General features: G+C 36.0%; 1 long non-coding RNA gene across 3 annotated transcripts in view; it reads left to right on the top strand.

Annotated features, from left to right (window-relative positions):
* The window catches only part of LOC116081933, an 84,389-nt gene that overhangs the window by 49,850 nt on the left and 8,007 nt on the right, over window positions 1-26,532 (top strand). For all 3 annotated transcript variants that reach the window (XR_004115101.1, XR_004115100.1, XR_004115099.1), the window contains one exon: window positions 23,468-23,606. This is a non-coding gene — a long non-coding RNA (uncharacterized LOC116081933). The remainder of the gene's footprint in view (window positions 1-23,467; window positions 23,607-26,532) is intronic.

Below are 26,532 nucleotides of genomic sequence, written 5' to 3'. Positions count from 1 at the left end.
AGACAGCAAATCTCTTACTCATTTCAAGAGGAAGGTTACCAGGCTAATCTGATTCCAATGTTGTAAGTACTCAGACATACTTTGGTATTCTTTATTTCCCTACAAACATTCAAATAAAATTCTGTGTGTTTCCATTGGAGAAAGAATAATGGGATTCGCAATCCTATGTACTTGACATGTTGTTGGTAGCTAGTTATTCAAAGCACCTTGAGAAGTCTGGCAGTCATTGGGTTCTAATTGAGGAATCTGGGTCAGTTCAATAAATTTGATGAATACAAATTCTTGACATCTTTCAGACCTACTGATTTACTGTAAATCTTGTTGGGTTTGTACTTAATTTTCTAGAAAGATATTGCATTTTATTAACCATTTTCAAAACCTTCTGTAGACCAGATGCCACTCTGCCTTTCCCATCTCTAAGATTATTATTGTACCTCATTTGCTTTGTTATTTGAGCACCAATACCCACTTTCTGACATTCAAATTTATTGTCCCATGGCTATCAGTAATATTGCTTACTGTCTATAAGCCATGATCCAAAGTTGAGACAAGATTTGGAATTATTTGTTTTTTCCTCCAAGAAGAAATTTATTTTTCCCCTTCTTTTTGTTTTTCTGTAGAGAAAAGAGGTGAAGTATATCGTGTTAATAGAATTTATACAGAAATACACATCTGGTGGCTTATTGGGTTTACATAAGTAATTCATCCTAGCATGCTCACTTATTTGGAATTTGTATTTTGTTCAACACAATTTTTCTTTCTTCAAGTTTCTATGAGAAATTTTTTAGAACACATTTGGTGAATTCCCAAGGTGCTTGCTGGATTATTGACTCATGAATTCTGACAGTACAGTGTCTATTCTAGTTACTATTCTATGGCTGTGAAGAAACACCATGACCAAGGCAACTTATAAAAAAGTAATTTAATTAATTTAATTTTAATTAAATTAAAATTTAATTTTAATTAATGTAATTAACAGCTTACAGTTTCAAGTGGGTAGTCCCTGATCATGGTGGAAAGCATGGCAGTAGATATACAAGCATGGTGCTAGAATACTAGCTAAGAGGTGCATCCCAATCTGCAAACAGAGAGACAGAAAGAGACAGACAGAGAGATAGAGAGAGAAAGAGAGAGAGAGAGAGATCAGACAGAGACAGAGACATACATAGAAAGAGACAGAGTCAGAGACACAGAGAGACAGAGATCTTGGCAACTCACAGCCCACTCCCAGTGAAATGCCTTTCCAATGAGGCCACAAACCCTAATCCTTCCTAAACAGCTCACTGAAATCTAAATATTAAATATCTAACTTACACGATCATTCTCATCCAAAGCAGCACTTCTCTATAACACAGTTAAATTTTTTCCATGTTCTTTGGTATAGAATATTTTGAATAGAGTTTTATAAATTCTATTCTGACTGCTACTGACATATATAAACAAGGTAATCACATTTCTATGGAGGGTGTAGTAGTTACCTGTTACTTTTTTTCAGTGTTTGCTATTTACTTTGACCACTAGAAATCATTGTGATTTGCTTATAACTACTAATGCAGAAGTCAGAAGTAATCATATGTAGAGATGCTAGGAGAACAAAGCATCTTGTTTTAGACAATAGATATGATCACTTCACATTATAGTCTTTTAGAGGAAAAATAGAGCCTTCTTTTGTAAGCTTTGTGGATTTGGGGCATACAGGATGTCAACATGTTTATCTTCCTCAAAGTATGAATCTATGTGCATTTTGACAGTTTCATAAGTTTTTCAATCCTTAGTAAAGCACAGCTTTGTAACAGTATTTTAATGTTCTTTGATAATCTGCTACTCTAAATAACTTAAATTTTATCCTACTTATGGGTTTACTTGGGTCCAAATCAATTATAGTTTCCTGCATTCTTTGCATCCTGCTAAGAATCTTGCATGGGTTTCACACATAAACTTTAATTATTTTTTTATTATTGTTGCTTCTTCATCTCCTCGCTGTCCTCCTCCTCTCCCTCCTCCTCTTCCTTTTCCCCTCCTTTTTCCCTCATCCTTCTCTTTCTCCTTCTCTTCTACTTTTACCTTCTCCTTCTCCTCTTCCTCCCTTCCTCTCTTCCTCTTCCTCCTCTTCTCCCTCTTCCATCTCCTCTCCTTCTTCCTTCTCTTCCTCTATTTTTCTTCCTCCCCTTCTCCTGACTTCCTCCTCTCCCACCTCCTCCTTTTTATTTATTTATTTTTATTAGATATTTTCTTTATTTACATGTCATATGACATCTCCTTTCCCAGTTTGCCCTCCAAAAAAAAGATATAAAGTAAAAGAAAAAGAAAACAAAAACAAAAACAACAATAACAACAACTAAAAACCTGTTCCCTCCTTTCTCCCTCTGCTCACCAACCCACCCTCTTCTGCTTATTGTCCATGGAATTCCCATACACTGGGGCATAGAACTTTCATAGGGCCAAGGGCCTCTGCTTGGCCATCCTCTGCTATACATATGCTGTTGGAGCTATTAGTCCCATCATATGTATACTTTGGTTGGTGGTTTAGTCCCTGGGAGCTCTGAGGATACTAGTTAGTTCATATTGTTGTTCATCCTAAGGGGCTCCAAACCCTTCAGCTCCTTGGGTCCTTTCTCTAGCTCCTTCATTGGGGACCCTGTACTCAGTTCAATGGATGGCTGTGAGCCTCTACTTCTGTATTAGTTGGGCACTGTCAGAGCTTCTCAGGAGACGGGTATATCAGGCTCTTGTCAGCTAGCATTTGCCAGCATCCACAATAGTGTCTGGATTTGATGACTGAATATGGGTAGGATTTCCAGATGGAGCAGTCTCTGGATTGTCCTTCCTTCAGTCCCTGCTCCATAGTTTGTCTCTGCATTTCCTTCATTGGGTATTTTGTTACCCCTTTTAAGAATGAACAAAGTATCTGCACTTTGGTCTTCCTTCTTCTTGATTTCCTTGTAGTTTGTGGATTGTACTTTGTGTATTCCAATCTTCTGGGCTAATATTCACTTATCAGAGAGTGTGTTCCATGTGTGTCCTTTTGTGACTGGGTTACCTCACTCAATAATATTTTTTTTTTACATTTTTTCTCCTCTTCCTCTACCTCCTCCTTCTTTTCTTTCTTCTTCGCTCCCTTCTTTTCTTCTTCTCTCCCTCTCTTCTTCTCCCCCCCTCCTTTTTTATACAACTTTGTTTTTATTATCAGTGAACTCTGGGAACATCTAATATCATGACTTAGACATATTTTGAGTTAAGGTTTCAATATATATTCCAAGCTATTCTTGAACACTAAATCCTCTTAACCTCAGTAAGTACCCTGAACATCAGGATGACTTGTGATACCATACCCATCAAACTCTTAAGTCTTACTATATCCATAACCATTGTTCATGACCATTTATGTAACAAAGCAGGATGTAACAAAGTCATGGAATGAAAGGATATGCAGTAAGTTATGTAAAACCCCCAAGAAACCAGTTTATACAGCAGTAACTCCAATAAAATTTATTTTTAGAGCAGTCATAGCTGAGACATTTCACTGAAATATTTTTGAATGATAACCAATGATCTATAGATTTGTAATGGATGCAGCAATGCATTCATGTCTTTTGGCTCATTTTTGAATATCATTAAATACAGAAATTTTAGTAGATTCCTTGTCATTGCATGCCAGTACTATCAGACACTTGTCTGTCATAGCAATCATTTCATAATTACAGAGTGTTTCAACTCCAATATTTCATTGTATCATTAGTGATTTAGATGCATTGCATTTCCTTATACTAATTTGACCTCTGGAAATTCATTCAATAATGAAATACACACTAAAAGTAAACATAGACTTTGAGAAATTAAAAGAGAGGCTATGACACATTTTTAAACTTCTTCAATGTGTGCTCAGAATGTTATAAACTAGACCTCTCAGAACTAATAGAAGTTTAGGTAAAAGGATCAGCAATCCTTATCTTCACATGGGTAAGTCATACAAGGAAGGTTTTCCCTGGAAACGAAATCTGGCATTTGGCAAGGTGACTTTATTTACCTTCAGGAAATCTCCAGAGAAGCCCAACAGCTGAAGACAGTTATACAACAGAATTCCCTACAACTTTTGGGGTTGAGTCTAGATGGGCAGTTACACATGACATCTGATGAAGATGTCAGGCAAATACAGAGATGCTAAGTGAGCTACAATATCTCTTTTCACTATATCAGTTCATGCCATGCTTTTGTGTCTTTTGTGAAGCAAGAATCTCTGGTGAGTTGTCAGGTTTCTTCTGAGAACCAACTGAAAGGCCCTTATCTATAGGCTATAATATGTGACTCAATTCATTAGGTTGATTTTGGAAATTGGAACATTATTCTCTGAATGAACAATTTGACATATCATTTCAGAAACTCTACTCTTAAGTCACAGAAAATTATTAACTATGATGACAATTATGAATATAAGAATTCCCATTATACATTGCTTTGTCATGTATCTGACCTATTGCAAACTGAAAATTGTACTTGCTTTGTGTATTTCAAAAGTTATATACAATATTAAATTATAAATATTAGTGCAAGTTTGAATATTTGTATGTCATAAATTATTCCTCAGTTTTATATTATATTATTTTCTACCTTTATATTGTAATTGTGGTTAGTTTTACCTATTTTTGGTACATACACACGCACAAACACACAAAACATAATGTCAAGTGTATATTATTTTAAAATAAATTAACATCATGTGTATCTACATTTGGAGAGATGCTTAATGTGTATTTATTAGCACATGTTGTAACCATGTCAGGTGGTTGGATATTTTCATTGTTAGTTTATGTTAAATATGGGTAAAACATATGCATCTAATGCCATGTTTGGTAGAACTCTGTTGACAATGTAGGAGGGATGAATTAGAAAAAGCAGAAGGTAAGTACATAAATAGAATGTGGACTTTAAGCTCCTCATTGCTGGATAAAACTCTAAGATGAGATGGTAATGTGCAGACTGGGATGCATTGTGGATACCATCACTCTCTAGTGTTCTGAATCCACTTTGTCTGCCTTCTGTCTATTTAAACTTCAGTGAACTTACACCACATTTGTGGGTAATTCTTCAGACATAGAAGTGTCACAGAAGCAATATCTTGTCAGAGACATCTCATTGTTTGCAACCTTCCATTCGGGAAGATGTGAAAACAAATTTTATCACATGGTGGCAGCAGAGATCTAATTGGTCAAGTTCCAATTCGAAAGGCTATGTCAAGCCTCTATACCAGTTTGTTGAAGCTCTATTTGCAAAGCAAATATCAATGAGCTAATGATGAAACACAAATAGAAAACAAAACACAGGTATAATACATAATTCACATTACTTCATCTGAATTTTACATTGAATGTTAATGCACTGATTTATAATTGTAGTGTGTAGTTACTGTATTTTGACTACAATTTTATTAACATGCTCATACTTTTACTGAATTAATTCCAAGTTACAGACTACTTAAGCATTTATATTTCCATGCAACATGGTTTCTAATTTTTGAAAGTTTATTATTCTTTGAAATAGAATATTGGTTGTTACTGATTCATTTGCGCAGAATAAAATGTATGAAAATGTCCATTTTTTTTGTTTTTGAAAATGATATACCTGCGTATTTCTTTTCAAGTAATATGCGTGTGTTTGTATACATAATACATATTTATATGTATATATAGGGTTTTGTCTTTTTTCTTACATCCATGATCTATGTTTGCATACAGTTCATGTAGCGTCCAAATATGTATTTGTTGTTATTGATTTGTCTACTTGTCCATTTGTGGTACAAGTAAGCTCGATCTCACCTTCACTAGAAGGCATCAGATTCCTCTTCTGGAACTGGAGAAATAGAAGACTGTTGATAACCACATAAAGTACTGGGAACCAAACCGGGGGCCTTTACAAGAAAATCAAGTGGTCTTAATTGCTTAACCATTTCTCCAATCCCTTAACCATGAATGTTATTTTAATATATTCAATATAATAAAAAACCTTGTTATTTATTTTTTTAGTAAATACATGATGAGAAATTTCAGGAAAAGATTACATTTCTCCAGTCCCTTAATCATTCGTGGTATTTTAATATATTCAATACAAAAATTGTTCTGTTTAGTATTTTTAAATCAATACATGATATGAAATTTCAACAAGTTTTATTCTGACATAACAAAAGAGATCTAGAACATTCTAGAGGTGTAATCTATAACATAATAACCTAGTTTAAGAGGATATGCAAGGCCTTAAAATTGGATCCTTAAATATGATTGAGCTACCTAAATATAGTATACTTTCAACTGTTTTTTTGAAATGCTGCATATTAAGATACAATTTTCATTATTGCCATTGTCTTAAACTTAATATTCAAACCCTACAAAATGGGAAGATTCCAAAGGATAGTTCCTGTATGTACAACCAACATGACTTAATCCAGAAAGCGTTGGTTGATACCATGAGAAATTGAGAAATTCATCTCTTTCTATAGTTCCTGGAATAGATCAACACAGCATCAATTACATGTCATGAGCTCTTACGGCATATTTTAGGAAAAGCTTTTTTGGATTTCTGCAAGATGTTTGGACAGTTGCCACAGTCACTGCACTCAAAGAAGTAATAGTTTATATGTATCATGTTTTCTACTTTTCCCATTCTGGTTCCACCATAAAAGAGGAATCATTTCTCTTACAGAAATAATATTTTGTTTGCCTTTTTTATTTACATTAGGTTTCCAAAGAAACAAGAAAAAAGTTCATAGTCATATGAAGCACAAGAACTCCATTCTGTATAAAATTACTTATAATAAATGAGTGGACTATATAATTACATACAAGTTTTCCAATATGCTACTTGTTTGTGTAAATATAACAGATATAACATCTGGCTTAGAAGACAGTGACACTAAACCGAGACTTGTAGTGTTTTATGGCCTAGAGCAGAGGTTCTCAGTTACTAATGCTGCAACCATTTAAGACATGGTATGGTAACCACCCAATCATAAAATATTGTGCTGATACTTCATAATTTTCTACTGTCATTAATTGTAAGGAAAAATGTCTGATGTACAGAATACCTGATATCAGAATCCCAAAGGAGTCTCCCCCCACAGGTGGAAATCACTGCCATAGCTGAAATAATGAGAATGAAAAGATAAGTTTTAGGTGTAAATATAACATGAGTCTTTGTGTCAGTTTTTTGGTGATGTGATAAAATATCCTTACAAAAACAACTAAAGAGACAAATAGTATATTTAAAAGCAGGGGAATCGAGAGCAGGGAAGTGGGAGTGGGTGGGTGAGTGGAGGAACACCCTCATAGAAGCAGGGGGAGGAAGGATGAAATAGGGGATTTCTGGGAGGGGGAAACTGGGAAAGGGGGTAATATTTGAAATGTAAATAAAGAAGAAATCAATTTAAAAAAAAAAGCAGTTTCAGGTCCATCATTGTGGGAAAGTTAAGGAAGAAGGAACCTGAAGTAGCAAGTCACATCACATTCATAGCCAGGAGCAGAAGGTCATGAATTCCTGCATATGTGCTGCTGGTCATCTTGATTTTTGTATTTTCTTGCAGTTCGGAATCTTCCACACAAGAAATGATACTGTCTGACCACTCTTTGAATATTTGTTATGGGGAAAAATGTCAAGGATTGCTTGAAGTGATACTGAAAACATTATTAAAGATATGGGAGAATGGTATGATTTTAGAATTGGACAGTTGAAAGTTCAGATTCTGGATCTTTCAAACACAATGACAATTCAGAGACAGTGGTGGGAACAGCATCATCTCATGTATTTAAAGCCAATGATGATGGTGTAAGTTTGGGTCTAAGGAGAAATCCAATTTTGGAAAGGAATACCATATGACATCATTTTTTTATCATTTATCTGCAAATAATACTGGTGGTAATCCTAATTCCTGCTTTGATTTTTTTTAAGTTATTAATCTTACTTTGATATCTTGCATTTATTCTTTTCATAATTAGGTCATGTTGATTAGTAGTAAAATTGTAGGGGGTCATAATATAACAAACTGTAACATAAGAAATGAATATGCACTCATGACCTCACAGCAAGACTTATAAGCAGCTAATGTCAATATAAATAAAATACCACAGGTTAACTAAACTATCATAAATTGTCAAAATAAATCTAGAAAATGAAACCAAATACTTCTCCCAGTGTTAAAGTGGGCATTGATTCACATTATTTTATAATAGGTAATAGGAAAACACACACATACAGACACACCCACACACATGCACACACACACACACTTATTTATACTATATGTATATATGTGGTATATGTACAGATATAATTAAAAGCATAAAATCAATATTGAAACAGTAAATGTTTTTATTTAAAATTTTTATAAATAGCAAAATGTGAAACATTCATAACAGTTATTTAAATTCTTTGTTTCCAGATAGCAATTTAAAATGTGGGTTTCTGTACTAATGTCAATGGTCTGTGTTCCCACAGGAACCATGTTGATGTCTATAGGCCATGCTACAGTGGAAGGCCATGTGGATGTCCCTGGTTTGTAGTGTTGGCTGAAATCATATTGATGTCCATGATTCAAGTTGTAGCCAAGAGCCTTGTTAATGTCTATGGTCTACACTATTATAGGAGACCATGCTGAAGTCTGAGGTCCATGTGGACCATGTTTCAGCTGTGTGGGTGTCTGTGGTGCATAGTTACCACAGGCTAAAAAAAAAATGTGAGCTCTCACAGATTCCTACTCTAGCTTCCATTCCTCTGCTCTGCAATCCCCTTACCACATCATCCAAAAAGTACCTATATACACACTATTACATGCTTATCCAAAGGTACTTTTGTAATAAAGTCATTAGAATAATTTACAAAGTGAAACAAAAAGACCTTCTTTAATGTGAAGGGTCATATTGAATATAGTGTAGACATGGACATAAAATATAATGCTATTATCTTCCAAGTAAGAGGTAGAAAATTATCTAGCAGACAGCATTCTACTTCTATTGTAACAATCTCCTGGGCAGTAGTCTGTTGCTGCCCTGGATCTTCAGCAGTTCACCTGGATGAATCATCTAAGATTTCAACCACTCACCTTTATAACATGAGTCATTTTCTTTAATAATTCAATAGAATACACATTATATTGGTTATGTTTATCATGAAAACTATAATATGTCATCTCTCTGTGAATAGATTTCTTCTATAAATATTTCCCATAAAGATAACACAGGGAAAAATTGTATATGTACTTAGTCAGTGACTTCTCAGTATTACATTCAGTGATATTGGAAATGGAAATATTACCTTGTGAGTTCTACTATGATACTACAAGACATATTGCTTAAAAACAATACCCAAAGACCAAGCCAAGATTTGTCTTTTAACGTATTTATTTTAATTGTATAATTCAATGTTCAACCAGTTTCATTTCCTCTAAAGATCAACTAATTATATTTTTATTATTTAAGGAGATTTTAATTCTATTCTTTGTTCACTTAGCTAAAAACTATATATTATATAATCTAAGGACTTTTATAAGTTTATGCACATATGTGTCAAATATTTACCTTCCAGTTTGCTTCCGTAGTATTGAGTACACATCCTTCTTTGAGGTTAGGCTACTACATTCTCATAAATTATATTTTTATGTTGTATGCAAACAAATTATACTATGGTAAATGGATTCCCTGTCAGTACTCACAAAAAGAGTAATATTTTAATTATTTTAATGTGTCATTTTTATTATGTTGATTTTACTATGTGCCTGAATATATTTATTTAAAACTGAAAATTTAAAAAGAATTGAATACATATCAAATTAAGAATTTCATCTCTGAGGAAGATTAATTCTTCTTTCAGCAGACATTAATTACCTGTGGCACTTCATTTCCTAATAGACGACATGCAATTTTCTTTATCCATATTGGCATGTCAATAGGTGTTGTCATTGTTCAGGTTTTGTTTGGGCAACCATATTGCTGAGGTTTCATTCCTATGACTTTTAATGGTTGTAGTTATCATATCTAGAAGACACAGTTTTTTATCAGACTTACAGGTCCTTGGGCTCTTTCAATCTTTCCATCTCTCATTTGATGCATCCTAAGACTTAGTGGTCAGCCCTAAAAATTATATGCATATATGTAGTACTGAACTGGAAAAAAGTTTGTAATAATATCTTTGACTCCAGTAATATAGATGAACTACCAATAAAAACCCAAACAAACAAACAAACGAACAAACAAAAAAAAACATCAAAAATACAAAAAGAAAAAAAGGAAAGAAGAGAAAAAGAAAGGAAAGAAAAGAAAAAAGGTTAGAAAAAGTCAACTTAGGCAAACATGGCTAATCAATATAAGTTTTGCTAATTAACACTGAACATATATAGTTCATTATTAGTACTCTGTTAAACTTTATTTTCTTAATTACTATCATTGGTAAAATAGTATCAAAATACTACCAAAACATAGACAAAAATCAACAATATTTACTGTCCATAATACATTTCCTCTTCTATTTTTAATTTAATTTTATTTTTAATTTAGGTTTATACTCCATATTCCATTATCCGCCTCCTGCCCATCCACCTGATAGGAACTGCACCACATCTCACACCTCATCCCCATCCCACCCCGTCTCCATGTGAATGCTACCACTCACTACCCCACCTGACCTCAAACCTCCCTGGGGCCTCCAGTCTTGAGGGTTAGGTACATCATTTGTGAATGAACACAGACCTAGAAGTCCTCTACTGTATGTGTGTTTGGAGCCTCATATCAGCTGGTGTATGCTGCCTGTTTGGTGGTCCAGTGTTTGAAAGATCTCAGGGGTTCAGATTAATTGAGTTTGCTGGTCCTCCTACAGGATCACCCTTCTTCTCAGCTTCTTTGAGCCTTTTCTATTTCAACAACAGGAGTCAGATGCTTCTGTCCATTGGTTGGGAGCAAATATCTGCATCTGACTCTTTCAGCTGCTTGTTGGGTCTTTTGGAGGGCCATTATGATAGGTCCCTTTTTGTGAGCCCTCAATGGCTTCAGTAATAGTGTCAGGTCTTGATACCTCCCCTTAAGCTGGATCCCACTATGGACCTGTCCCTGGACCTTAGTTTCCTCAGGCTTCTCTCCATTTCCATCCCTGTAATTCTTTCAGACAAGAATAATTATAAGTCAGAGATGTGACTGTGGGATGGTAACTCCATCCCTCACTTGATATCCTGTCTTCCTACTTAAGGTGGCTTCTAGAAGTTCCCTCTACTTATTTTCAGGTGTTTCATATAATAAGTTCCCTCCTTTTGATTTCTGAGAGTCTCTTATCTCCCAGGTCTCTGGTACATTCTTGGGGTAGCCTTAACCTTATTTCCTGAGGTTGCCTGTTTACCTTCTTTCTGCTGGCTCTCAGGGTTTCAGTTCTTTTCCTTCACCCAATACCAGATCAGGTTCTCCTCTCCACCCCTCAACACTCCCCTGACACCATCCACTTTCCCTTCCAGGTCCCTCCCTCCATCCCCACTTGTGATTCCTTTCTTCTCTCTTAAGTGGGACTGAGGTGTCCTCACTTGAGCCCTACAGCTTGTCCTTTTAGAGTTCTGTGGACACACCCTATCTTGGGTATTCTGTACATTTTCGGGAGGGGGTAATATCCACTTATTAGTGAGTACATGCCATGCATGTTCTTTTGGATCTGAGTTACCTCACTCAGTATATTATCATCTAGTTCCATCCACTTACTTGCAAACCTCCGGACATCCTCATTTTTATTAGCTGAGTAGTATTTCATTGTGTAAATGAACCACATTTTCTGTATCCATTCTTCTGTCGTGGGACATCTAGGTTGTTTCCAGCTTCTGGGTATCACAAATAAGGCCATTATGAACACAGTGGAACATGTGCCCCTGTGGCATGATGGGGCATATTTGGGCATATTCCCAAGAGTGATGTAGCTGGGTCTTTCAGTTTTCTCAGGAACTTCCAGATTGATTTCCAGAGTGGTTGTACCAGTTTGCAATCCCACCAGCAATGGAGGTGTTTTCCTCTTTCTCTACATTCTCACCAACATGTGCTGTCACGTGAAGTCTTGATCTTGGCCATTCTGATTGGTATAAAGGTCTGGTTGTTTTGATTTGTATTTTTCTGATCACTAAGGTCTTTGAACATATCTTTAGGTGCTTCTCAGCCATTTGAGGTTCCCCAGATATAAATTCTCAATTTAGTTCTATACCTCATCTTTCGATTGGGTTGTTTGGATTTTGGTGATTAACTTCTTGAGATGGGAGATCTCTCCATATTCTGAGATCTTCGAATTCTTTCTTGAAAATCTTCAAGTTTTTGTCATAGAGGTCTTTCACTTGTTTGGTTAGAGTTACCCTAAGATATTTTATACTATCTGTGGCTATTGTAAAGGGAATTATTTCCCTAATTTCTTTCTTGGCCTGTTTATCCTTTGTATAAAGAAAGGCTATGGATTTATTTGAGCTAATTTTATATCCCGCCCCTTTGATGAAGCTGTTTATCAGCTGGAGAAGTTCACTGGTAGAATTTTTCGAGTAGCTTATGTACACTATCATATCATCTGCAAATAGTGATACTCTTATTTCTTCTGTACAAATTTGTATCCCCTTGATCTCTTTGTTGTCTTGTTGTTCTAGCTAACACTTTGAGTACTATATTGAATAGATATGAGGAGAGTGGACATCCTTGTCTTGTCCCAGATTTCAGTGAGATGTATGTCTCCATTTAATTTGATATTGGCTGTTGGTTTGCAGTAAATTGTTTTTATTCTGTTTAGGTATGGACCTTGAATTCCAGATCTTTCCAATACTTTTAACATGATGGGGTAGCTGGGCAGTGGTGGCACATGCCTTTAATCCCAGCACTTGGGAGGCAGAGGCAGGTGGATTTCTGAGTTCGAGGCCAGCCTGGTCTCCAGAGTGAGTTCCAGGACAGCCAGGGCTACACAGAGAAACTCTGTCTCAAAAAAGCAAAAACCAAAACCAAAACCAAAACCAAACCAAACAAACAAAAAACATAAAGGGGTGATGTATTTTGTCAAATGCTTTTTCTGCACCTAAGGAGATGATCATATGACTTTTTTCTTTGAGTTTGTTTATACAGTGGATTATGATAATGGATTTTTAGTATATTAAACCAACCTTGCATCCCTGGGATGAAGCCTACTTGATCGTGGTGAATGATGGTTTTGATGTGTTCTTGAATTCGGTTTGCAAGAGTCTTATTGAGTATTTTTGCATCAATATTCATAAGCAAGATTAGTCAGAAGTTTTCTATTGTGGTTGGGTCCTTGTGTGGTTTAGGTATCAGAGTAATTGTGGCTTCATAGAACAAGTTAGGTAATGTTCCTTCTGTTTCTATTTAATGGAATAGTTTGAGGAAAATTGATATCAGATCTTTGAGTGTCTGGTAGAGTTCTGAACTAAATCCATTAGGCCCTGGGCTTTTTTTTTTTTTTTTTTTTTTTTTTTTGGTTTTGACACATTTTTAGTGGCATCTTCTATTTCCTTGTGTGATATGGGCCTGTTTAAATAGTTTATCTGCTCTTGATTTAACTTTTGGTATGTGACATCTATCCAGAAAACCATCCATTTCATCTAGATTCTCCAGTTTTGTTGAGTATAAGCTTTTATGGTAGGATCTGATGATTTTTTGAATTTCCTCTGTTTCTGTTCTTATGTTTCCCTTTTCATTTATTATTTTATTAATTTGAATACTGCATCTTGGCCCTTTAGTTAGTTTGACTAGAGGTTTATCTATCTTCTTGATTCTTTCAAAGGACCAGCCTTTGGTTTTGCTGATTCTTTGCATTGTTTTATTTGTTTCTATTTGGTTGGTTTCAACCCCAAGTTTCATTATTTCCTTCCTTGTACTCCTCTTGGGTGAGTTTGCTTCTTTTTATTCTAGAGCTCTCAGGTGTACTGTTAAGTTGTTAGTATCAGATCTCTTCAGTTTTTTTACCAGGGCTCTTAGTGCTATGACCTTTCCTCTTAGGACTGCTTTCATTGTGTCCCATAAGTTTGGGTATGATGTGTCAACATTTTCATTAAATTCCATTAAGCTTTTCTTTCTTTACTTCTTCCCTTTCCAAGTTATCAATGAGTAAAGAATTGATCAGTTTCCACATGTATGTGGGCTTTCTGTAGTTTTTGCTGTTATTGAGACTGACCTTAGGCCATGGTGATAGGATGCATGGTACTATTTCAATCTTCTTGTATCTGTTGAGGGTTGTTTTGTAATCAGTTTTGGAGAACATACCTTGAGGTGCTGAGAAGAAGGTATATTCTTTTATTTTAGGGTGAAATGTTCTGTAGATTTCTGTTAAATCCATTTGGTTCATAACCTCTCATAATTTCACATGTCTCTGTTTAGTTTCTGTTTCAATGACCTGTCCATTGGTGAGACCGGGATGTTGAAATCTCCCACTATAATTATGTGAGGTTCAATGTGTATTTTGAGTTTTAGTAAAGTTTCTTTAATAAATTTGGGTGCTCATGCATTTGGGGCATAGATGTTAAGAACTGACACTTGGTGGATTTTCCCCTTGATGAATATGAAGTGTCCTTCTTTATCATGCTTGATAACTTTTGGTTGAAAGTCTATTTTATTGGATATTAGAATGGCAACTCCTGTTTGTTTCCTGGGACCATTTGCTTGGAAGACCTTTTCTCATCCATTTAGACTGAGATAGTGCCTGTCTTTGTTGTTGAGGTGTGTTACTTGTATGCAGCAAAATGCTGGATCTTGTTTGTATATCCAGTCTGTTAGCTTATGTATTTTTATAGGTGACTTGAGCCCATTAATATTGAGAGACATTAAAGAGAGATGATTGTTGGTTCCTGATATGTTTGTTTTTATAGGTGGATTTATGTGCTTGTGGTTCTCTACTTTTGACTTTGTTGTGAGATGCTTAATATATTGTCCTTTCTTTGATGCAGGTATCTTCCTTGTGTTGGAGTTTTCCTTCCAACCTCCTCTGTAGGGCTGGGTTGGTAGGTAGATACTGTTTGAATTTGGTTTTGCCCTGGAATATTTTGGTTTCTCCATCTATGTGGACTGAGAGTTTTGCTGGGTATAGTAGCCTGGTCTGCCATTTGTGTTCTCTTAGAGTCTGTGTGACCTTTGACCAGACTCTTCTGGATTTTGTAGTCTCTATTGAGAATTCTGGTGTAATTCTGATAGGTCTACCTTTGTATGTTACTTGACCTTTTTCCCTTGCAGCTTTTAATATTCTTTCTTTACTCTGTATGTTTAGTGTTTTGATAATTATGTGATGAGAGGGTTTTCTTTTCTGGTCCCAGTTATTTGGTGTTTTATATACTTCTTTTACCTTTATGTCCATTTATTTCTTTAGGTTGGGGAAGTTTTCTTCTATGATTTTGTTGAAGACAATTCCAGGTCCATTGATGTAGGAATCTTCCTTCTCCTCTATTCTGATTATTCGTAGATTTGTTCTTTTCATTATGCCCTGAATTTCCTGGATTCTTTGGGTTAGGAGTTTTTATGTTTTGAATTTTCTTTGACAGTTGTTTCAATCTCTTCTACTGTATTTTCTACACCTGAGATTCTTCTATCTCTTGTATTTTGTTTGTAATAATTACACTTGTAATTCCTGACCTCTTTCCTAGGTTTTCCATTTCCGGGTTTGCCTCCATTTTTATTTTCTTTATTATTTCTACTTCCACTTTTTGGACTTGGATTGCTTTATTCAATTCCTGCACCTGTTTACCTGTGTTTTCCTGTGTTTCTTTCAGTGAGTTATTGATATTCTCCTTAAAGGACTCTTATCTTCATGAGATAGGATTTTAGGACAGATTCTTGATTTTCAGGTGTGTTGGAGTATTCAGGGCCTGTTGTGGTGGGAGAATTAGGTTCCGATAATGCCTGCATATTTTGTTTCTTTTTGTTTGTTTTATTTTGTTTTTGCTTATGATCTGTGCTTGCCTTTCTCCATCTGGATATCACTGGTGTTTGTTGATCTGGGTGACTGTATGAAGTCTGTTTTCTCCCTGGTTGGCTTCAGGTGTTCTGGTAGGCTTGCAGCCCTGGCTGTATCAGACCACCTGTGGGGCCTTCCAACTGGGGCTCTTTACAGGGTTAGAGAAGCTGCTGATCTGTTGCCTTAGCTGTGGTCTATTTCCTGGGAGGCCTTCAGACTGTTGGGTCTTCAGTGGAATAGTCAAGCTATTGTCTAACTGTGTTGAGTGCATCAGATCCTCAACTGCTCTGACTGCAGCAGGATGTATCAGGATATGGAGTCTTCATGGGAGCAGACCTACTAGGAGTCTGCCCCACAGCAACAACTACCCAGAAGGGGTGGAAAGGATGGAAGGAAGAGGAGTAGTACTCAGGAAGGTGGGGGTTTTAGTGGCTGATGGGTCCCAAGTCCACCAGGCTCCCAGCAGCAGCTCTGGGACTGGTGTTTTGGAGGTTGAAGGGGTTTCTTACCAACTACTCTGAGTGCAGCGGGTCCTCTAGGATGGATTGGGATGTGGAGTCTTCATGAGAGCAGAACAACTAGAGGTCTGCCCCAGCAGCAAGGACTAGGTCAGCAATACATTCCCTCTTCATTAGAAGCATATCTTTTGGTATTTTGACAAATAATTTATTTTTTGCAATATTTTCTAAGGATCACATATATCAACTAAATAGGCTATGAATGGTAGTAATAAAATAATTACTTTCAGAAAGAATAATTTACATTCTGTCCATTTCCTTTAGTAATCTACTACTGTTTGATGTAATTGGTGCATTTCAAACAGATAAAAATATAATTGCTTTTTCAGGACTATAAAATGCACAGGAATTTTCTTCATTGAACTATTTAGGTTAATTTAACTTTTTTTATGTGAAAAACAGCCTTTCAACTCCAAGCATCTAAAATTTGCTAGAGAATCTCTGAAACATGACTATGAATATATATTATGGTTGCAAAAATATTTACTGATTCCAAGTACTGAAAATGCCACTTTTTATAATATTATTCATTTATTAACATGATAAAATAATATTGTTTCCATATCAATTCATATCAATACAGGAACTTTATCATTATTTCCTCAGACTGTGTGATAAATTGGAAAAATCATTGCCATAGTTCACTCATTCCTTAATCCAATTTAAGATTAGGGATCTTGCCATATTTATCATGGCTTGATTCAATTTGATAAAACATTCTTTTGCTGGCAGATATTCAAGGCAAATCTTTGAACTCTATTGTGGATCTCCCTCACATGTGCATTTGTGATGTTTCTGCATTTTCTAGATTCATCTCTAAAAACCATTCATTTGAAGTATTATCTCTGTTCCACACTGGATATCCTTAGCACTGTCCTTTCTTTCCCTCTTTTCACAATGTGCTTTTACATTTGACTCTCTCCTGGTACAAGTTGCTCTATTTCAAATAAATGGAATGTTATTTGCCTTCTGAAGAATTTTAGCTAGTTTCAAGCATATCTCCAAGTTTTTTTTTTCAATTTGCATTCTAACCCTAGGTTTTATTCAGCACCACCCTTTCACTCTACATAAGTACAAACACAACCTTATCTAGAATGCTACAAAGTTATAAAACTCAAAACAAATTTTATAGTACTGACTGTACAATAAAAGCAATGTGTACATTGCCAAGGTTAACCTGCAACATCACTATGAATGTCAGGTGACAATGGGGGTGGGGTAGGCTTCATGAGGATCCTGGCTCACCAATTCTTGAAAGTAAGAGAGAAATGGGGACAGAAAAGATAACCATTTGTGGAAGAATCTTTCAAAGGTTTTTACCCTCTAAGTTGAAGAGTACTCAATAGGGGGGCATGAGCAGGCCTAACAGCAGCAGCTTGGTCCTTTCCACAGGTGTGGCACAGCAACAGCAAGGGCTTGACCAGGTTGTCTTACTGGTTCCAGGTCTTCTATGGAAAACAGTGGGCTGCCATAGATTCCAGTGGGCTCTGTTCCAGAACTGAAGAGGTGAACTTTCTAGCCAGAAAATAACAGGGTACCTCTATGGGCACAGTCCTGAATCAACACACCTCTACAAGGCAGAATCCTCCTGCAGAGGAAAGATCTCAATTGCTGGCTTGATTGTTTTCGACAAGTTCACACAAGCTAGAGTTAACTAAAAAGAAACCATAATTGAGAAATGTATACATAATATTGGCCTGTAGGCTAGCTTGTGCCACCAAGATCATAGTGAGTGGGACCACTCTTAGCTTGGTAGTTCTATTAGAAAGCAGACAGAGCAAGCCATGAAGATCAATTCAACAAGCAACCCTCTCCTCCTACACTGCTTCTGCATCAGGTTCCTGCTTTGAATTCCCAAAGTTCTAGAGTAGGTTCAGAAAGCTATAATAAGAAATAAACCATTTTCTTTCCAAGTTGCTTTTGGATATGTAGTTTTATCACAGCCCTAATAACCTACATTGAAATACTCATTTAAATGACTAGCCACATATCCACACTGATTTCATTGTTTCTTGATTGTTAGTTCATTATTTTTCTCTGTTAATTGGTCTTCTTTACTTGTAACTTTGCTTTTGAACATCACATGTTTACCCCATACTTTATTACTTTCAATACTTGAAACTCTCTCTCTCTCTCTCTCTCTCTCTCTCTCTCTCTCTCTGTCTCTCTGTCTCTCTCTTTCTGTTGATCTGTATGTCTCTGTCTCTATCTCTCTCTGTCTCTGACTTTTTCCCCTCTTATTCCCTCTCTCTACACTAACATACACACAAACAAAAAACCAACACACACACACACGTTTTGACACAGTCCTAAGTGTAATAACTCTCAGCATAATACACTATCTTTAGATATTTCCTTTTGTTTAACTTTACCCTCATCCTCTTTGTCTTCATTATCTTCTCTATCCTCCTCTCTCTTACTTTACATTTATTCTAGTATTTAACAATAAGTTTTTGTATTTCAATTGACTCTCCTTTCACATTTGGAGATCAACTACTGTCTTACTTGAATGGTGATACTATTGTCCTAAATATTTCTCGGCCAGCTCCAATCACCATCATCCTGTTATTAGCTGTATAATTACTTGCCTAGAATATTTGCCCTACCTCATTTTTCCCTTTCATATATTGTTTCTACTCCTAAAATAATAATAAACAGAATCCTGTTTCTCTCCTGTTCTATATCAGTGCAGTAGAGCTGAACAGAGTCATATGCCATTATGTGTACTACAAAGGGATGACCTGAATCCTTAATCATGCTCGTTGGTGTTTGTAAAATATTGAAACACTTCTCTAGCTGAGTGACTACTCCATTCTTTGATAATATTTCTTGATTTCTGGTGTTTCTTCAAATAACACCTTTCCTCATTTCCTTGTGCTTTATATGATGAAGAAAAGATATTCTTTCAAGAGACAGCTTTTATAAACTACAACCAAGAAACTTACCAGCTTACTTTCAGCAATCTAAACTCAAGTAATTTGTCTTCTTTCTGGTTACAATGGGTCAAGTAGTCATAGTCTTTCCTAAGGCTATTATCTCCATTTGTATGATATATCTTGCATCAGTAAGCTTTCCCTCTGCAATAAATCATTCAGAATTTCATAGCTCAAATCAACAGTGGTTTTATTACTACTCAGGCATTTACAGTCATACTGTAGTTTGGTTGATCCAAAATTTGCTGCAAAAATGTTGTCTCTAGGCATGCTCTTCTGTTGAGAAGAGTTCAAATTTAGACTTCACTTGGAGTCAATTCTCAGGCTAAAACTGAAGTGCATCCAAGGACATTTATTCTATTATTTTATAGATGCATAAAGGAAAATAGTATCTAAGAAAGTCCCTTGAAATTTCTTGGTTTACAGATTATATCAAGCAACCCAATTAAATACAAATTAAAGACACAGTACAATATTCTCTCACCCTTTAGAAAACTAAAACAGTATAATGAAAAAGAGAGGAGAAAAACTGTAAAGAATAACATAATTATATTGCTCTATAATTCTTCCTCTCTTCTCTATCTTAATTCATCAGTCTTTATTCAACTAAAACATTTCTATCAACAAGCATGCTGAAACACTTCTCACCTTGCAGAAAAAAAAATTAAAATTTCAGTACCAATAAAATAAAACCAGTGTTCTTTGACTCTAACTCAATTAAAATGACATTGTAATCCTTTCCTGCTTTGCTAAATTCCTTGAAAGGTCTGAAAACAGACTTTGTTATAATCCCATGCCAATACTTAGTTACTCAAGATTTAGTGTTGACATTCTACTGGAACCATTCTAGTCAAGATAACAAGTAATCCCCACTTGTCAAGTTCAATGGCATAGACTTAATGTTATTAGCAAGACAACATAGTGGACTACACCCTCCTCTTTGAAGTACTTCATTTTCTTAGTTTTCGACTTTGTATTTCTTTTTTTCCCCTGAAACTCCCCAATGCTATCTCAGAAACCAGGAGAAGGCGGTCCTCTAAATCACCTGAGCAAATCTCCTGTGAATTTATCATAGTACAGTTGGCTGGAAAGCAGCACTTCATCTATAGCACTATAATTTCATTCCCTTTGGGTATACACCAACTAGTTCTGTTACACAAGAAAGCTGTAGAAAGGGGGCTGATTATGTTGTTATGTCCAACATTTTGCATCTGATTGTGTTAATGTGGATAGTCCCTCACTGTCTTTACTTAGTTTGATTAAGAGTTTTTCTATCTTCTTGGTCATTTTTCAAACAACTAACTCTTCATTTCATTGATTCTTGTATTATTCTCATTGATTCTACTTTATTTCAGCCATTAATTTCATTATTTCCTTCCATCTACTCCTCTTGGATGCATTTAGTTCTTTTTATTCTAGAGCTTTTGTGTGCTGCCAGAGAGTGAGTGGGGACTAGGCTTGAATACATCTAACAAGAGACAACTTCATCAAAATCAACAGAGAAGGGTAGCAAAGGACCTCATAAAATGGAGAAGCTTCTGCAAGGCAAAAGAACTGTCAGTATCTTTAAATAGCAGGCTAGAGAATGGGAAAATATTTTCACCAACTCTACATCTGACAGAGGACTATCTCTCTCTCTCTAAATATATATGTATATGTGTATATATATATGTAAAAATACATATATAAGTATATGCATATTTTTTAAAAACCTAGACATCAAACTAAATAATCCAATTAAAATGAGGTGTAGATATAATCAGAGAATTCTCAACAGAGGAATCGCAAATGGCCAAGAAGCATTTGCAGAAATATTCAACATCCTTAATCATCAAAGAGATGCAAGTCATAAATGACTCTGAGATTCTACTTTATATTGAGAGAATATTTTATATCTATATGGATGTAGCACCTGTCAATAATAAATCTGATGGACTGTGGCTTAGACAAGAAACAGAAAGTGGGACATATAAGATTCAGAAAGGATTCTGAGAGAGTGCCAGGTTAGAGATTCATCCAGGAAGATGTGACAATATGGACATGAGCACAGATAATAGCCATGTAGCAGAATGTATATTATAGTAAATAGGTTAATTTAAGTTAATGTAAGTTAATTTAAGTTATGGTCTACTGATAGAAGAGCCTAGCTATATGGCCAAAGTATTTATAAATATATTTTGAGTCTGAATCTTATTTCTGTGAGCATGAAGAACTAAACTTAACTTTTACAATTTTACACCTGTAAAAATGGCTAAAATCAACACTAGTGACAGTTTATGATGTCAAGAATGTGGAGCAAAAAAATACACCTCGACTGCTGGTGGAAGTTTAAATTTGTACAGCCAGTTTGGAAATAAATATTGTGGTTTCTTAGACAACTGTGAATCAATATACCTCAAAACCCAGCTATATTACACCTGGATATATATCCAAAAGATCCCCCACTACACCAGAAGGGCAGTTGTTCAGTATGTACATAGCAATGTTATTTTTAATAACCAGACACTGAAACAACCTAGATGTTCCTCAATAGAATAATGGATAAAGAACATGTAGTACATTTGGACACTGTACTATTACTGTGCTGTTGAAAACAATGGCATTATGAAGTTTACAGAAAAATGAATGGAATTAGAAAATTTATCATGAGTGAGGAAACTCAGATGTAGAAACACAAATATTGTATATACTCACTTATAAATGGATATTAACTGTAAAGTAAAAGATAATCATGCTATAATTCCTGCTAGCAGAAAGGCTAAGTAAGAAAAAAGGCTCAAGGGGAAATACACTGATCTCTCTGGAAAGGGAAAACAGAATTTCCTCAGGTTATATTGAAGAAATATGGACTAGAACAAGAGGGATAAGGTGGGGGCAAGAATTGAAAGAGAGAATACTGAGAGTAATCTCTGGAGTCATGGGGCAATTCAGAAACAAGATAGAAATGGAGTACAATAGAAACTTCCAGGAATATTCTTGGGTTATCCTAGATAAGGTTACCAGTAGTAGGTGACATGTAGCCTGAACTGACCATATCCTATAACAAGGCAAGACTTTCATTGGAAGTATTGGGGCACTAACCAAGGAATGAAACCTTTGACCTATAATTAGTCATGCCTGATGTGCTACAGAAAGGTAGTAGAGAAATTATGGGATTAACTAACCAAAGAATGGCTCAGATTGAGACCCATACCAAGAGAGGGAGTGCATACCTGACAGTGCCTGTTGGAACAGAAACCAGAGGCCAGATGGCTCCAAGTCCTAGTATAGAACCAAACAAACCAAGAGGGAAAAGGTAAAGAAATAATTCCTAAAGATACTCCTTTATACTGATAGAAAGTGTTTTAGTCAGGGTTTCTATTCCTGCACAAAATATCATGACCAAGATGCAAGTTAGGGAGGAGAGGGTTTATTCAGCTTACACTTCCACATTGCTGCTCATCACTAAAGGAAGTCAGGACTGGAACTCAAGCAGGTCAATAAGCAGCAGCTGATGCAGAGGCCATGGAGGGATGTTCCTTACTGGCTTGCTTCCCCTGGCTTGCTCAGGCTGCTTTCTTATAGAACTCAAGACTTCCAACGCAGGGATGGCACCACCCACAAGGGGCCCTAGCCCCTTGATCACTAATTGAGAAAATGCCCCACAGCTGTATCTCATGGAGGCACTTCCCCAACTGAAGCTCCCTTCTCTGTGATAACTCCAGCTTGTGTCAAGTTGACACACAAAACCAGTCAATACAGACAGGAACCTGGAATTATCGACATCAGAGAGGCTCCGTACCTTAACTGACAGAAACAGATGCAGAAACCGACAACCAAATATTAGGCAGACCTTAGTGCATTGTGTGGAAGAAGGGGAAGAGGAGAGGTCATGAATGCTTCAAACAAACTCAAAGAACTAACAAACCTGGACTTATAGGGGCTCATTGAGACTTAACACTCAGGGAGTCTTCATGAGTCTAACCTAGTCCCTTTCCATATATGTTATAGTTGTATAGCTTGGTATTTTAATGAGATTTCTAATGAAGAGAGCATGAAATGTTTCTTTTCCTACTTTTGGTATTCTTGTCCTCCTACTAGGTTTTTCCTTCTATCCTAAATACAAGGAGAGGTACCTAGTTTTATTGCAACTCCATATACATGCTTGGTTGATATCCTGGGGAGACCATCTGTTGTTTTCTTAAAGGAAATATCATAGAAGTGAAGAGCAAGTGGGCAGGTAAGTGAAGGGGATTGGGAGGGCTGGGGGGAGTGGAAATTGCAGTAGGAATGTAATATATGAGAGAATAAATAAATAAACAATGATTACAAGAAAGATCTACAAAAATGCAGTTTTGTTGACAGAAGGAGGTGAGACTGATCTGTACATAAAAAGTATTATTTGTTTGGAGGTACATATAATAATTATATTGTTCAGTAGGATGACTTTTCTTCATAGTAATCTATTATATATTCAAAATATCTATCAAGTAAATATTGGAAAAGATATTTCATGTTATGTATATTAATTATTTTGATTTAATTATTATACCTTACATATTGCACTAAACATTACTTTGTATCCCCATATTTTGTCCCATTTGATCAATGTATATAAATCCTTAAAATGACACCTAATTTTAAATCAAATTAATAACAGCAGAATTTGTTTCCTTGTAATTCCTTGCATTACTTCTTAATTATAAAATTTGACTAAAAAATAAAAGCATTTTGTGACCTTAATAAAAGTGAAAACACTTATTCTACAATAATCTAAAGATAGGATTATAAAAATCCAAGAATGTGCTACTCTTTAGAATTACATAAACTTTCAAAGTATGGCTGTTGTTTTTCTGTCTGTCCTATGATGATTTCCCCCTATTTGCATATTTTAAGAGTTTTCTCACTTGGAATTTAATAACTCTATTTACTTTAAAATATCTGATCACAGTCATAAATAGCCCCAGGAAAGAGGTTTTGGTTTGCAATTATTCTTAATAGTCTAATTAGTTCAAATAGTTGGCATTAGACTTTACCAAACAATTATCTAAATCTAACTTAAATATACAATTAGCTGTGCATGGGCAAAAATATGATATCCTTTCCACATCTTAAGGACAAAGTTAGTTTTGCAAACATAGATTGATTGCAAGTCAGTTTGTTTGCTGTGTACTTAAAATCCTTCTGGAGAATAGTAAAGAGACTTCATTTTTTTAAGGAATTATGCTTTATTTGTCCAATAAGTCTTGGTGATACATGACTACATGTATTTCTGTCTCATAAAGATAACAGTTAATTGCTACTTAATAGTTTAGTACTAGCCAATGATACTTTGGAGGGAAATCAAGAGTTTGAGTTACATTAGTTCACCTGATATAGAAAATGACAAAATGAGATCACTACATATACAATGAGCAGACAGTGGCTGAAAGCGGTACTATTGCCAAATATTTTAGAATAAATGAATGGAGAATGCAGTGCAGGCATATAGTAAACAAAATAAGGACTCATTTGAGGAATTCAGGTGAGGAAACACTAGGCAACAAGATTAACAGCTAAGGGATATTTCCAGGGAATTATGTATTTACTCTGGGAATTGTCTGAACATAAGGCAGAACATTAATAAATGGGTAATGTGAAGAATGAAAATATTAATTAATAGAAGCTTATTGAAAGGGAGAATTTTTTTATAAAAACATTAATCCTGACAAAATTTAGCATTGAAAGTTCAGCCTATAAATTCTGGTTAAAAAGAGATAAGGAAGAATGCTGCCATGTATATTAATGTCCATTTGGATCAGGGGCATTTGCTTGGTGAGTATTGTCTATGAAACAGCAGGAATATGGACACTTCCATCCAAATTTCATGTCTCTCCCTTCATCTGTGTTTAATATACTGTGAACAAAAAATATGTAGAGGGGAGGAGAAAGAACTTGTGCATTCTGATAAGCACTTGAATACCCAGGAAAATTAAACACACAGCTTATCTCTTCAAGGGAATGAGGTGCACAGCTGTTTTTACTAGAATGCCAGAGCTTTTTAAAAATTAATTAACTAATTAACTAATTTTTCACACTCCATATTTTATTCCTCCTCTTGTCTACCCTCTAACTGTTCCACATCCCATATCTCCTCTCCAACTCTCTGTATCCATATGGATATCCCTACCCCCCGACCCGACCTGACCTCTAAACTCCCTGGGGCCTCCAGTCTCTTGAATGTTAGGTGCATCATCTCTGAATGAACACAGACAAGATAGTCACCTGCTGTATGTGTGTTGCGGGGGGGCACTCATATTACCTGCTGTATGCTGCCTGTTTGGTGGTCCAGTATACGAGAGATCTTGGGAGTCTAGATTAATTGAGATTGCTGGTCCTCCTACAGGGTTGCCCTTCTTCTCATCTTCTATTAACCTTTCCCTCATTCAAAAACATCGGGTCAGCTGTTTCTACCCATTAGTTTGGTGCAAATATCTGCATCTGATACTTTCAGCTGCTTTTTGGGTCTCCCTGAGTGCGGTCATGCTAGGTCCCTTTTTGTGAGTACTCCATAGCCTCAGTAATAGTATCAAGCCTTGGGACCTCCCCTTGAGCTGGATCTCACTTTGGGCCTGTCCCTAGACCTTCTTTTTCTCAGGCTCCTCTCCTTTTCCATCCCTGCAGTTCTTTAAGACAGAGTTGTGGTCAGAGTTGAGACTGTGTGGTCTCCTCCCCCTTCCCTCATTTGATTCCCTGTCTTCCTGCTGGAGGTGGGCTGTAAAAGCACCCTCTCCCAACTGTCAGGCATTGCATCTAAGGTCCCTCACTTTAAGTCCTGAGTGTCTCTCACCTCCCAGGTTTCTGGTGCATTCTGGAGAGTCAGCCCAACCTCCTACCTCCCAGGGCTGCCTGTTTCCAATTCTTTCTGCTGGCCCTCAGGGCTTCAGTCCTTTTCCCTCACCTTGTACCAGACCAGGTTCCTCTCTCCTCCCCATGCCCCCTCCTGTCCCCTTTCCCTCCCCAATTGTGATTGCTTTCTTCTCCCTCCCATGTGGGACTGAGGCATCCTGACTTGGGCTCTTCAGCTTGTTGACATTTTTGAGTTCTGTGGACTATATTTTGGGTATTCTGTACTTTTATTTTTCTTTTTGCTAATATCTACTTACTAGTGAGTACATATCTTGTGT

This window comes from Mastomys coucha, unplaced genomic scaffold, assembly GCF_008632895.1.
Source record: "Mastomys coucha isolate ucsf_1 unplaced genomic scaffold, UCSF_Mcou_1 pScaffold7, whole genome shotgun sequence".
In the NCBI taxonomy this organism is placed as follows: Eukaryota; Metazoa; Chordata; class Mammalia; order Rodentia; family Muridae; genus Mastomys; species Mastomys coucha.
The sequence above is the reverse complement of the archived record's forward strand: the minus strand, read 5'-3'. Positions and strand labels throughout refer to the sequence as shown.